This window comes from Dromaius novaehollandiae, chromosome 3 (assembly GCF_036370855.1).
Source record: "Dromaius novaehollandiae isolate bDroNov1 chromosome 3, bDroNov1.hap1, whole genome shotgun sequence".
NCBI classification, from domain to species: domain Eukaryota; kingdom Metazoa; phylum Chordata; class Aves; order Casuariiformes; family Dromaiidae; genus Dromaius; species Dromaius novaehollandiae.
The window spans coordinates 63,369,577-63,382,046 of NC_088100.1; the positions used below are offsets into that span (position 1 = coordinate 63,369,577).

General features: G+C 40.8%; 1 long non-coding RNA gene across 1 annotated transcript; it reads left to right on the forward strand.

Moving 5' to 3' along the window:
- Positions 1-5,709: 5,709 nt before the first annotated feature.
- On the forward strand, positions 5,710-12,165 carry LOC135328028 (uncharacterized). Its single transcript, XR_010388755.1, has 4 exons — positions 5,710-5,820; positions 6,345-6,458; positions 11,447-11,518; positions 12,069-12,165. It is a non-coding gene; the product is annotated as an uncharacterized LOC135328028 (long non-coding RNA).
- Positions 12,166-12,470: the final 305 nt, after the last annotated feature.

A 12,470-nucleotide genomic window follows, 5' to 3' on the forward strand; every position in this document is an offset into this window, starting at 1 on the left:
AAATATATTCTGACAAAATCAAGATAGAGGTAATATAAACTTGTGCCGCAGAAAATGTTCCTGTAGCCCTTGGAGCCCCAAGGCAACAGCAGGCCTGTCAGAGAGGGACTGAGATAGGTGAGTTTTTCAACATGTTGTAAAATTGCATTGCAAATTCAGCCAGGTAGTGACTAAGGACCAGACTCGGTGTCTACCACCCTTCATGACACGGATGTTATGTGTTTTCCCACAGATGTAAGATTAAGAGAAGCATGGAGTATGGAAATGCATTTTGCTGCCGAAGTTCAGGGTAACACAAGAAGCTCCTGGCAAACTCAGCAGAAAAAGAAAACGGAGGTGGGGTGCATATGTTGAAATTGCTAAGTAAGAGTTACCTAAATAAATAGTTTCGTGGATAAGAAGGGAACTATGTGAAAGTTTTACAGGCTGACAAATTTCTGTCAGCTTCATATATCCTGCCCATTTGACTAAAAATCCTGGATAATAAGCAAAAATCCTAGAGGTGTGTGCACAGCTGGGGAATGAGTTTATGAATGCACAAGCAGTCAAAACTCCTGAGATGAATAGCCCCATATGGGACTTGGACAGGGAAGCAGGGGGACACAAGGGACCTTGTGGTGCTCCCTGCAGATGGGAATCAGGAAAACCCAAGCCAATGGAGAGCTGCCGCTGCCAGCTGAATTTGAGAGAGACTTGCCAAAGACAAGATTTGAAGTGCTGTCACTTTGCCAGAGAGGACACCGCTGGCCTAACTGCAGACCCAGAGGGAACTTAAAACATTTGTGAAGCTGAGTTTGTAACCACATTCAGACATGTTTGTAATGCAGCAGATTTTACTTTGGATTTCGAGCTTTAGATTTTAAAAAATGACTGATGGCATTTTGCCTATACATCCAGTTGTACAAGGACTTGACTTCTGCCAGTATTGATTTGTAAAATATGTAACTTCCAGCCTGTATGTACATAGCCACTGGTTATGGGACAAAAAAGTAACCTTCAGCTTCCATTTACGGTACAAACCTGCCACTGCAATCAATAAAGGTCTGTTAAATATTAGCAAAGAGAGGACAAATGGGGGAAATAGCACACCAGAAAAAGCCTGCTTAGCTTTCAATTAGCTGCCAAAAACTTTCTCTTTTTAACCCATGCTCTGCAAGAACTCAGCCTTCTGTTTGATATTGGCATTTTTCTCACATTATTTAAATGCCAACTTGTTGAATGCCTGCAGCAGGCTTATGGGAAACATTAGTGACAGAACAGATTTCTGAAAAGTTTGCTCTGTTTGGAAGGTACAGCTATGCAGAAAACGTGATTCAAGAGAGGCACTTGCATGCTTATATTTTTATTTGCAAGCACAAGCCCAGCAGAAGAAAAAATGGGGTTTTATTTTCCAGACCAAATTTTAGTGGAGAAGTGGGGGAAAGTGAATGAAACTGGTGAAAACCAGTGTTTCTGACCAGTTTTGTCCTCTCGTTACCTCAGGTTCCCTCTTCTATCTCCAGGCTCTTACTTCCTATATTTAATGTATGCCCAGACTATAGAATGCAGAGTAGCAGCAAGCATCTTCATAGTAACTTTAAATAAGCTACCCCAGGGAGCACAGTTAACCTGTTTTGCTGAGGTCCATGCTCCCATGCTTTCAGCCTCTCTAACAGTGGGTTACAATGGTTGCTCCCAGGACTCCCTGATGTGAGACTAAACCTGTCCATGGGGACTCTACATGCCCTGCAGCCTGTGTTGCACACAGGTCCTGTCTTTATAAGACACCAATAAAATAGACCAACTGTGCAACTGTCACTCCAAAATTCAAGATCTGTAGAAGAGTTAAAACTAATATTACAGTATGCCTCTCTTCTCACTCAGGTCCTCTGTTTTAGCCTGTTTATAGAGGAGAGCGCAATTTTTCAAGAGGGAATATTCTCCATTCACTAGGCCTCCGTGATATAACTAAATATTAATATGACAGGGAAGATTAAACCCCGGATAACACAACCACATATCATTGCTCATTAACTACCAACAGCAACACGGGAAGCAAGCCAAAGCTTTACTGGTAGTTTTTTAATCTGGATAATTTGACATTTAACAGCTAGAAAATACATTCTCAGGAAAAAGAAATGCTGTTAGCCAGTGTGGTCACTGGTGAGCCGGATATTAAAAACAAGAAACTCTGACATTTCATAAATTGCTCTAGTGCCACTGAATTTAACAGAGCTCTAACAGTCTACATAAGCCAAGGATCAGGATACAGGGCCGGGTTTCCAGGCCTACCAGTCAGCTGCACTGCCCACACTCCAATTCCCTATGCTGTCCCATGGGTTTTCCTAATCTATCCACCCATGCACAAACCTTCACCAGTTTGACTTTGTAGGGTGTACATTGAAATGAAATAGAGCTCAGTGCTGATAAAAGAGCTCACTGTGTCATTCTTACTGAGAACTGGTGCCTTGGTACTTCTCGGTCTAAGTAGGGAAGTAAGGTACGGTTCAAAGAAAAGAAAACACATGCAATAAATTACAGACATTAAAAGCCTCCTTAAAGAGTCATCTGAACTGATTAGGCAGACCACTGTGTTTATTCAATGCTGAATACACAGTGAAAAGCTCATTTAATTAGAAAAAAAAATGCTAAATCTGACAAATCCACATGACTAAGAAAAACATGTCCTGAGGAGGCTGTCCCTGCTTCAGCACAAGGAAGAACATTGTGAAACCACCATCATGTGGGTGGGAGAAAAAAATTCCAGAATTACTAATGGAATGTGACAGCATATTGATCACTCCCTAACAGGACTGCATAAGCTCTGCATGTGCAATTTGCTCAGAGGAGACATAAAGCAGAGATATAAGTTCTCTTGCAACACATCAACTATTCTTCTGAACAGTCAGTTCATCTCCTGCATGAAACTGTCCCTTGTGGTTACAGTTGTGTAGTTTCTTCAGAAGTTCTTCATGTTCTCAGGCTTTCAAACTACAGGAAAAGGGAAAAGGACTTTCCAAATCTACTGTTAATACATGAAAATGTATTTACTTTAGCTCATTCCATATATGTCTGAGCTCTGCTTCTATAACAGTGTAGATTCTTCTGGTTTTTTCTAAAACATTATGCAAACTTTTAGCTATCTAACACCAAAAATTTCAATAAATACAGCCTAACACTGAGAAGCTCTCTGCAGTAAATTCCCAATGAACAGAGATGACTCCAAAATAAGCCATACACCCCCAAACTTTGGAAAGTTTGAGCCTGTTCTACATAACAAAAATGTACTGCAAGAAACCATGTCAATGACCAAAGGTCAATATTTTTAACCCCAGCACCAGATTCAGCTATCAAAACAGCCTTCAAACTCCTCTGGAAAGTTAATGAGCAAGTTTAGCAGCAGAGTTTTCCAGAAAGAATTGCCTTCATGGCCCACATACTAGCTCAAACAGGGAGAGAAACCTGTATGGCACTCTCTTAAAGGAAGATGACACTATATGTGCTCGGATGAGATGAAGGCAGACTCAAGAGCCAACAGAAACTTGCTGCTCCTCATGATTCTGGGTTTTGTCCACACAGCAGACTTTGCTTGGTCCACATGTCTCAGGATCAGGCAACCAGCATTCACAGCCTGAGTTCAAGCACATGAGGTATGCCAACTTCCTCTGCTTCAGAGAAAGAAAATTGCTTCTAGAAATGATTGCTGTGCCTTCTGGGAGATCTGTGGTGAGACCTAGGCCTGGCTGTCTTTGATCGACCCTGATTGCCTAAGTGAACAGGCTTCAATAATACTTAGTGCTCAGGATATCCTGTTACTCTTCATACACCACATTTCCAGATGGTGACTGCAAAATATTCTTATTAGTGGACACTAGAAATAGACTTTATTGGTCTAACTGTTCTTACCAAAACTTATGCCACAAACAGTGACTGAGAGCTTCAAACATGGTTCTACTAAATGCCCAAATTCAGTGCTGCAGCAAAATAGAGCGACTGGTGGAGGAGGATCCCCAGGTCAAACTAGATGCAGCAATCTTGTTGACACGGATGGAAAGCCTGTGTCTATCTTTCCCCTAAGCTCAGTGAAAAGGAGGAAGAAATACTGTTTTTCTTCTCCTATCTAGATCAAGCAAGCGATTCCTATGCAAAGTTCATTTCATTTTGAAAAAGATAATTTCAAAAAACAACTATTCTACAGCAATAGAGATGATGTTTCATATCAATATATCAGATATGTATATGCACCCTGGCACACTTTGTAAGGATAAATATGTAAGCTTTGTGATAGTCCATTTATATCAGGCAACTGGAACAACTGACATAATTGTCAGATGCCTTTTAATTTGAGTGCCTTATGATCTGGATCAGATTTTCAGATATCAGCCACCAGCCTGTGGCAATGTGGCTTTAAACCTGTGGGTAGTGTGACTTCTCCACACATCAAAAGGTATTCTGATCTCTTTATGTTTAGTCCACTATAAATAAGCACAAGAATCAAAGTTTGCCTTAAGTAGTGCAAGTAAGGTTGTAAGGAGAGGTAGTATGTGTTTTAAATCAGATGATACAGTTAAAGAGAAAAAAAACCCCAAAGTCAGACAATTTGTAAGGCACATAAGTTTTTTGAAGGCAAAAGAAACACCCTCTATTTGCCTAACACTGTGCATCTGCAAACTGAGCCATATCATAGTGCAGAGTATTATTCTACAGCATGGCTCAAGAAACTCAGTTGTTTGCTAGTTTTACGTGGCAGCTACTGAGGCTTACTGAGAAACAGAACCCCAGTCTACTTACTTTCTTTCTTTGCTTTAACCACTGAATTACACTTTCTGTCTTGGAACAGCTTAATGAAGAGTGGGAGAGCTGAAACACAAATACCAAAAGTACAAAGTGGTGGTGATTTCACCCAGAGGAAAAAATATGCACAAATACAAATGCACTACATTGCTAAAGCAGTGAAGGAACAAACGGAGGCAATCAAAAGCTATGCCTGCTCAAAATGTAGTCATGGTCAGGCACAAATACACTTATAAAGAGCAAGCCAAATCTTTGATTCTTCACCAGAATTATAGGACCTTATATAGCACATACTGTGAACACTCTAAGTACTTCAGATGATGAGTACTGAAGATTTCAATGGCACAAACAATTATTAGGCACTAGATATCATCTATGTTCACGGTAGGAAAAAAGTCTGCTCATATTTGGTTCTACTGTTTGCTAAATTGTTGCAGTATTACTTTAGCACATTCCTGTATAGGCTGTTTTGTAAAGCTCCCTGAAATGAGAATGTTCATATTATACTGCGATACTGCACCGTGTGCATGCTGTTAATTACATCAAAAGCTCCTCATTCAGGCACTAAAACCAGTTATAGATGGCACAAGATGTCCCAGTGCAATATGGGCTCAGAGGGGATAGAAAACTGCTAGACAATTGCTTCCTACACTGAGCAGTACCCTGGCTGCTCTGGAAAGTGAGAAGTATTGTTCACAGATTGAAATACGCAGAGGAGAAAGGAGCCCTGGACTGTCAAAGAACTTCTTATTTATGGCTTTCCCTGGAGATCTGCAAGTTGTAAAATGTGCAGTCCAGCCATTCTTCCTGCATATATAGCAAACATAAATGCTTTCTTGCAGAAATCAATGACTCAAGAAAAGGCTTGTTTGCTCTCCAAATGATTTTGGAAGCCAGAAAAGAATGCTGTTGGGGAGTTCTTGGCATGGATTTACTGCGTGAAGACAACAGTGTGCAATGGAAGTTGGGAAATATTTAGAAAACTTGCAAGCAGCTTGTGTTACATTGTTCCTTTCTCAAATGATCCGTGGATGGTTTTCACCTCTGGTAGGGAGGGAACAGGGTGTGTGGCTGAGGAGGGGGCAGTGGAATTTGCACGCTCCAGTCTCACTATCCTTTGCCTTGTTTAGGTATGGGGAAAGAACAGAGGGTGAGGAACGGACACTGCTGTGTTTTCACATGCCTAAAAAATACAGAGTTGCTTTAACCAACTGGGATGTGCTGTCTTGTATTAATGGCTTATGAGGGGGTGCTTTTTACCCCAAAGTTAGGCAGCTCAAGAAGGCACACTTCTAGAGATAGCCAAAAATGTTTGACCAAATTAAATTTTTCTAAAATCTCCTGCTTCACCAAAACTTGCCCATTTTGCAAAACATAGGCTGTCACTGTTTTGACAGGAGGGAGGGAAAAGGGTGGGGTAGGGAAAATAGTGAGGGGGAGAGGAAGAGAAAGCACATGGGAACAGACACATACAACGTTTCCCAAATAGTTCACATTTTGATGAAAAGTGACATTTTGACACCAAACTCCTGTTTGGTGCAAGTGCTTGAAAGAATTCTGTTTTGTTTCAGCTTGGAAGCAGGATGTTTCAAGACCTCAGTAGCTGCTACAAAAAGAAATAGCTATTCTCCAAGAAGATCTAATTAGATTTGCTCCAGCAAACATCGGACACAGCCGGAATATGAGTAAGTTGATAGACACACAATTTGCACCCTGGCTTACACCATGCAACAACCTGTACAGGGCAACATATTGACAGGCTGTTTTGTAGGCAGCTGTTCTGATGCAAAGAAATCATTCCAAAACTGTTTTCTCATCTGTTTCCTGAAACTGCTGCTTAGACACACTGCAGTAACCCACCACTCTGAGTTCTTGGAAGGGTCTGACCAGCACAAGCAGTAGATAAAGCCCATTAAAGCAAAGAGATGAGCAAAAGGCCTACCCAATTCACAGGCCCACAAAGTCAGAAAGAACCTTTCCACCAGCAGAAATGCCTGCAACCTTTTGGCTGCCCCGGGGATGAGCTCTGGTGATCTATGAGTGCAACGTATCATTTTCCCTGTAACTGATGATACCTCCATTCCTTTAAAGAATAGTTTTATTCGCATGTCTGTCTGCCCCAGTGGCTGATACTGGTGCAGCAAGTGCAGGTGCATGAAGGGAGGAGGACTAGAAGTACAACAAAGGGGACTACAGAACAGACCATCTCTACGTGGCCCTTGGCATCTCTACATGGCACTGTGTAAAGGGTAAAATCTAGGTGTCTAAAAAAGTCAAAGGGAGTCAGATAAGTGCACTGCTCTTTCAATGTCCTTTGCCACACGGGCTGAATAGGAGCAGAGATGTGCGTAACTAATGCATGTGCAAGTATTTGTCATGAACCAGCACATCAGATCATTTCATTCCAAGTACGTGATCTGTGGGAGTCATTAGGGGTGTGTTTGCATGAGCCTATCTCAAAGAGAAAGTCTTATCTCAAAGAGAAATGCTTATCTTCTGAGAAACTGGAAGCCCCGTGAGCTGGTAGACACCAGGACACATTTCCTCTCAAAATCAGCACTGTCAGCTGCAAACTAGATCAGGTCAATAACCTTCAGTGCAGTGTCAGTCTACATCATGGTCAGACTAGGTTGGGCAGTCTTGCTAAATTTGCTAAACTGCTTTTTCATGTCTGCTCTGGCATCTAATTTCCATGTTAACCCCTTGCTCGCCACAGTTAAATGATGCCTAAAACACTCACTTTTTCTGGTTTGATTGAATCCTGTATCCTCCATCCCTTATCTATTATAATGACATGTTGTTAAACATGCAAAGATTCAGACCTAATGAAGTTACAGAGATGGGAATGTTTCCAGGGAGTACATCTGTTTGTTTATTGCGCAATAATTGGACCACTGATATAGTAGCAATTAGACTGTTAGGTATATCATGGACAGGCTAATGTTCTTCAATGCATGCTCAACCTATAGTCTCATTAGGTATAATCTACCATTATGCCCAATAACAGCTGTGCAAATGCTTGGGTAAAAAGTCTGAGTGTCCTTCAAAAGTGACAAGAGAATTTGGCCTCTGTTATGCTCCTACCTTCTCATGCACCCTTTCTGGAAATATTCAACCATCTGTTTAATTAGGTCAAAAGATCTGCAGAAGGTGAAGTTTATGCTTACATGTTCAAGAATTTTATATTTTATCTTTATTCACATTTATTTATGTTTACTCCTACCAGGGATCTGGTAGTAGTTATATTCCTGCATATAAGTGCAAAGGACCAGAATCTCCCTGATCCGGGATTTCAGCCCTGAGCTTGCATTTTGCATTTTCAACTCTGAAAATGCAGGGTCAACAAAAGTTGGGAACAAGTTTATGAAATCATTTTGATTGGTGATTATAAGCTTGTTTGCAGCCCATTGCTTCATGAAGCACACGAAGTATCAGTGGGAGGTGTTTCTAAGGGTATGAGTCAATGCTAGTACTTTCAACAATGAAAAGTGTCCACAAAAAAGAGGCATAAGTATCACTAACAGTGTTCTTGACCCATATCACAGAAAAATATTTCTCCAGGATAACACTAGATGTACAGGATATTCTGAGGAACCTGCTGGCAGTCAGGAAACCCAAATGTTTATTTGGGTGTGGTGATTACAGGGTTCAGCTCTAATATACTCTGACATGAGCAGGGGCACACACATCATCTGCCTTTAATTCTTCACATGCTAAATGCCACATTGACACTGGTGACACTACTCCTTGAGATAAGTCTGAAAGCAAAAAGTGACATAAGTCTGTGTCATCATGAGATGTCTAGAGGTCCATTAAGTTCTGCTCCTAATAGGTTAGCAAGCCCTTAAGAAACAAATCATAAGTCTCCACTCAACTCCTATAGCTCCTGAAAAGATCAGTTGAGCAAAATGTCCCATCATCTTGCCTGTGTTTCCTTCCAGCTCTTGCTTTCTAATGACCTGGCACAATTTTTCGGCATGATTGTCTTGGCAAAATTCAGTATTTTCAAATACTTGCAACAGACCCACAGTCTTTTCCATCATATCCACATTTGCACACAGATACCTTTCATTTTCTCTTAAGGATGGATTGTAGGTGTTATCTTTATTCATGGTTAAAGACTTGAAAGACACATTCAGGTGTCTTTTGCCTAGAGATACCCCCCATCCAAATAAATGCACAGCTTTGAATGAAATATTGGGCGTTACCATATGTTTTAGGTGTATATGCCTGCTCAAGACTTTCACCTTCAGCATGGAATATCCATTGGCTCAGTTACCTTCAGCCGTGCTTAGCAAATAATTCAGCAGGTAGAAACCCATACCCCTCAGTGAAGACTGAGTGCTCCATATTGGTTCCTGAAGTATTCATCTTGACAATGGTCTTGTCTGCCCAGGTTTTGAACAGAGATGATCAGATTAAATACAGTACATACTGTATTGGCTTTAAGCCAGAGTAGCTCTTCCAGCTAAAATATGATAGCTAGAAAGACTTATCTGCCAAAAAATGGTCCATCTGGAATGATGTAACGTCAATTCTAGTCTGCCAGTACCCACCCATATGAAATATATGTGTCAACCACCTTTGGATTTACTGAAAGTGGATTTGCCACAGCTGTTTATAAAGGATCCACTAAATGAAAAGTCCATTCATTATAGTACAGCCTTAATTCATTTCAGGCTCTTTCCTGCCCTGTCATGTTATGGGTGTTCCTATTTCACAATCCAAACAACCAAAACAAAACAATCCATTCTTTGGTTTGCCAAAACATTCACATGAGCTGATGACAAATATCCCACATGGAAGAAGTAAGAGTTTTCACACGGTGCCAAAAAAAGAAATGTTAAAATGGAGACAAGTTAATAAACAATTTTAACTATTTTGGACAAGTATTGGCACTCATCAGGAAATAAAACACCCATTTTGTTTTTCAGCTACTCATGAGAAACAACAACAACAAAAAAAAAGAGTTTATGAGAATTCAGAAATACCACCAACTCCCTTCTTTCCCCTGAAGTTTGTAAATTGTCTGCAGCAAGTGTCCCACATATACTGTACAAAAATGCTTATCACTGCCAAAAATAAGACAAACTGTACTACAGAGAAAGACTTAGACTGAAGAGGAGGGAACTGACTCTTCCATCATACACTGTCTGAAAGAGGACTGCTGCTGATTCCCGAAGAGACAGAGCGGGACCAAAGAACAGCTTTCCCTGATTCTTGGAGCAAGGGGCATGTGGCATTGCTTCTTTCTCTGTATTTCTTTTCGAGTGAACAGTTGGAGTGTGAGGAGCATGTCACTCTGTGCTGCTCCAGGAGCCATGCAGCAGACTCTCATCACTCCACATGGAGTGATTCAGAAATGCAAGATAATAAATAGTTAACAAGAGTACTGATGAAAGCCTAAGGTGCTTTTAGAGCCTTTTAGGAAGTGTCTGCTCTCATCATGTATCTCCTTTTTCCTTTCTTAATTTCCAGATGGAATTTTCCCTGGTGCTAACAGTTTTGGGGGTTGAATTTTTAAACTCTGCACAGGGTGTTTTACGCTTTCCCTTCTAAGTTCGGCCAGATGTCTTAAGGAGTTCAGCCTTGAGGGCATCACCTGTACACTGCAGTGCACCAATATCTATGTTGAGAGGGAATCTCTGTATTACAAAGCTGTACACAATACATCTTTAATTTCATATTTATTCCACTGCTGAGCTCTCAATATTTTCCTTTAAAATCTTCTTTTTCCTTTAATTTGGCTCACAATAAGCTAATCTGTATTTAAAAGCCATTGGCAACAAGGAAGCTAGAGCAGAAGTACAGTAAACAAATACAAGAACAGGAGAAGTGCCTTGGTACATTTTTTGGTCCTTATCTTGAAGAAGCTTTACAACATACTTTGAAGTCAGCAGAAGGGTATTTATTAATCAGATTGGACAGTGATACTTAAGCAAAACAACTGATCTTATATTCATTTTTACTTTGACTCATAACAATTACTATGGAAACTTTGAAATAAACTCTGCTTGGCCTGACTCACTCTTTGAACGGACTAAAAAACAGAGCGAGGGACTGCTTTACCACAAAGCAGTACAAAAGTCAGATAAGCCATTGCAGAGACAGCAGGATTACCCAGTATATGTCCCTTTTGAGGACATGCCACACTTGTGCTCCCCGCTAGAGTCATTTCTGTTGAACTACCTGCAGAAGATGACACAGAGGATGCCTCTCTGATGTCCTCAGTCCACACATCTGACTTGCAACTTGACATTCTTCACTCATCAATCAACTACAGAGTTACATCATGGGAAAGGGACCACACAGTATGGAAAAGACTGTGTGGCATAAGCAGGATGGAAAGAACTGTCTAACAGACTCGAGTCTGAATCTCTGAGGGGAGAGAGAGTCTCAGTTCTTCAATTCAATTCACTAGGGATGAATGAGAAAATGACTTCAACCACTTCTTTGGGTAGGGATTTCAGTAATTACCTAAGGCAGGAAGCACTGGACCACAGGGAGCCTAGATTTGTTAAGGGATGGGTATGAATTTAAAACTAGGGGAAGTCAGGAAGAAAAGTAAACATGAGTTGCACAGACTGAATGAAGGTCTTTCAGCAACAGTATCATTCTTTCCCTCTCTCTCAACACTCCTGCTGTCCCTCATCTCTTTTTTCCTTGCTATTAGGTCACCTAGAAATGGAAGCAAAGCAAAGCTTACAACACTCCAGAAACCCATACTGCTGCTGCCAGCAATGAGGTAGGAAGAAAAATGCAGTTATGTAACTTTATGAGCATTTTGCTTACACATGAAATTTAATCAGTAAAGACACAGTGTACTTTAGGACTTCCTAAATAGCAACTTTATCTATAAAAGGAATGAATGCTATTACATTAATTCCCCTTCTGAAGGTGGAAGTATGGAAGTATATTTCATGTCTATTGCCTCCTCTACATGCCTATAAACACTGCAGTATTTATGGGCAATGAGCTCCAGGTCTACCAGTCACAGAATATTTTATTTGGGTAGCTCTTAAACTCTTAAGCTCTTCTGAACGCTGTGTGTTGAGTGACTCAAGAGGTGAGTTTTAATGCCTCCTTAACAGAGGCAGCTCCTTTTTTACCCATGGATTCTCCAAGTCACCAATTGCACTCTAGCTTTGGTAATGTGGCTGCTGCCTTCTTTGCTATCACTTGCAAAGTTTATTTGTTACCTGCGCTATCCTGAAATCTCTACTATTCCAGAGTTACACAACTACGAATCACATTACAAGTCTGAAGTAACAAAGTCTTCCGCTGTTTTGCTCCAGGTTGCAGCATCCTCGACATTGCCCAGGCCCCAGCTCCATTTGATGCAGAAGAGAGAGGAGGCAAAGCTGTGGTCATCTGTTCTTTGGAAAGATATTTAGACAGTGTTTAAGTCCATGCTGTTTTCTCAGTTTTCCACCCATTCAGGGGAGTCATGAGAAAAAAAAATAAAGCAGAAGCTGTAATAAGGCAATGTATCCTGTATTAGATTTTTCTCTGAGGCTTTTCCACAGCCAATTTCCTGGAGAGTTCCTCAGGCAGCTCCAGGTTTCTGACATACAGGAACTAAGTAGCTTCTTAGCATGTCTTATGGCACTCCGCAGGTACCAGATGCTTTACTGTGAAAATTAAGGTATGGGAAAGATAGCTTATGTTACTTCATTGCTAGGCATCTTTTTAATTAT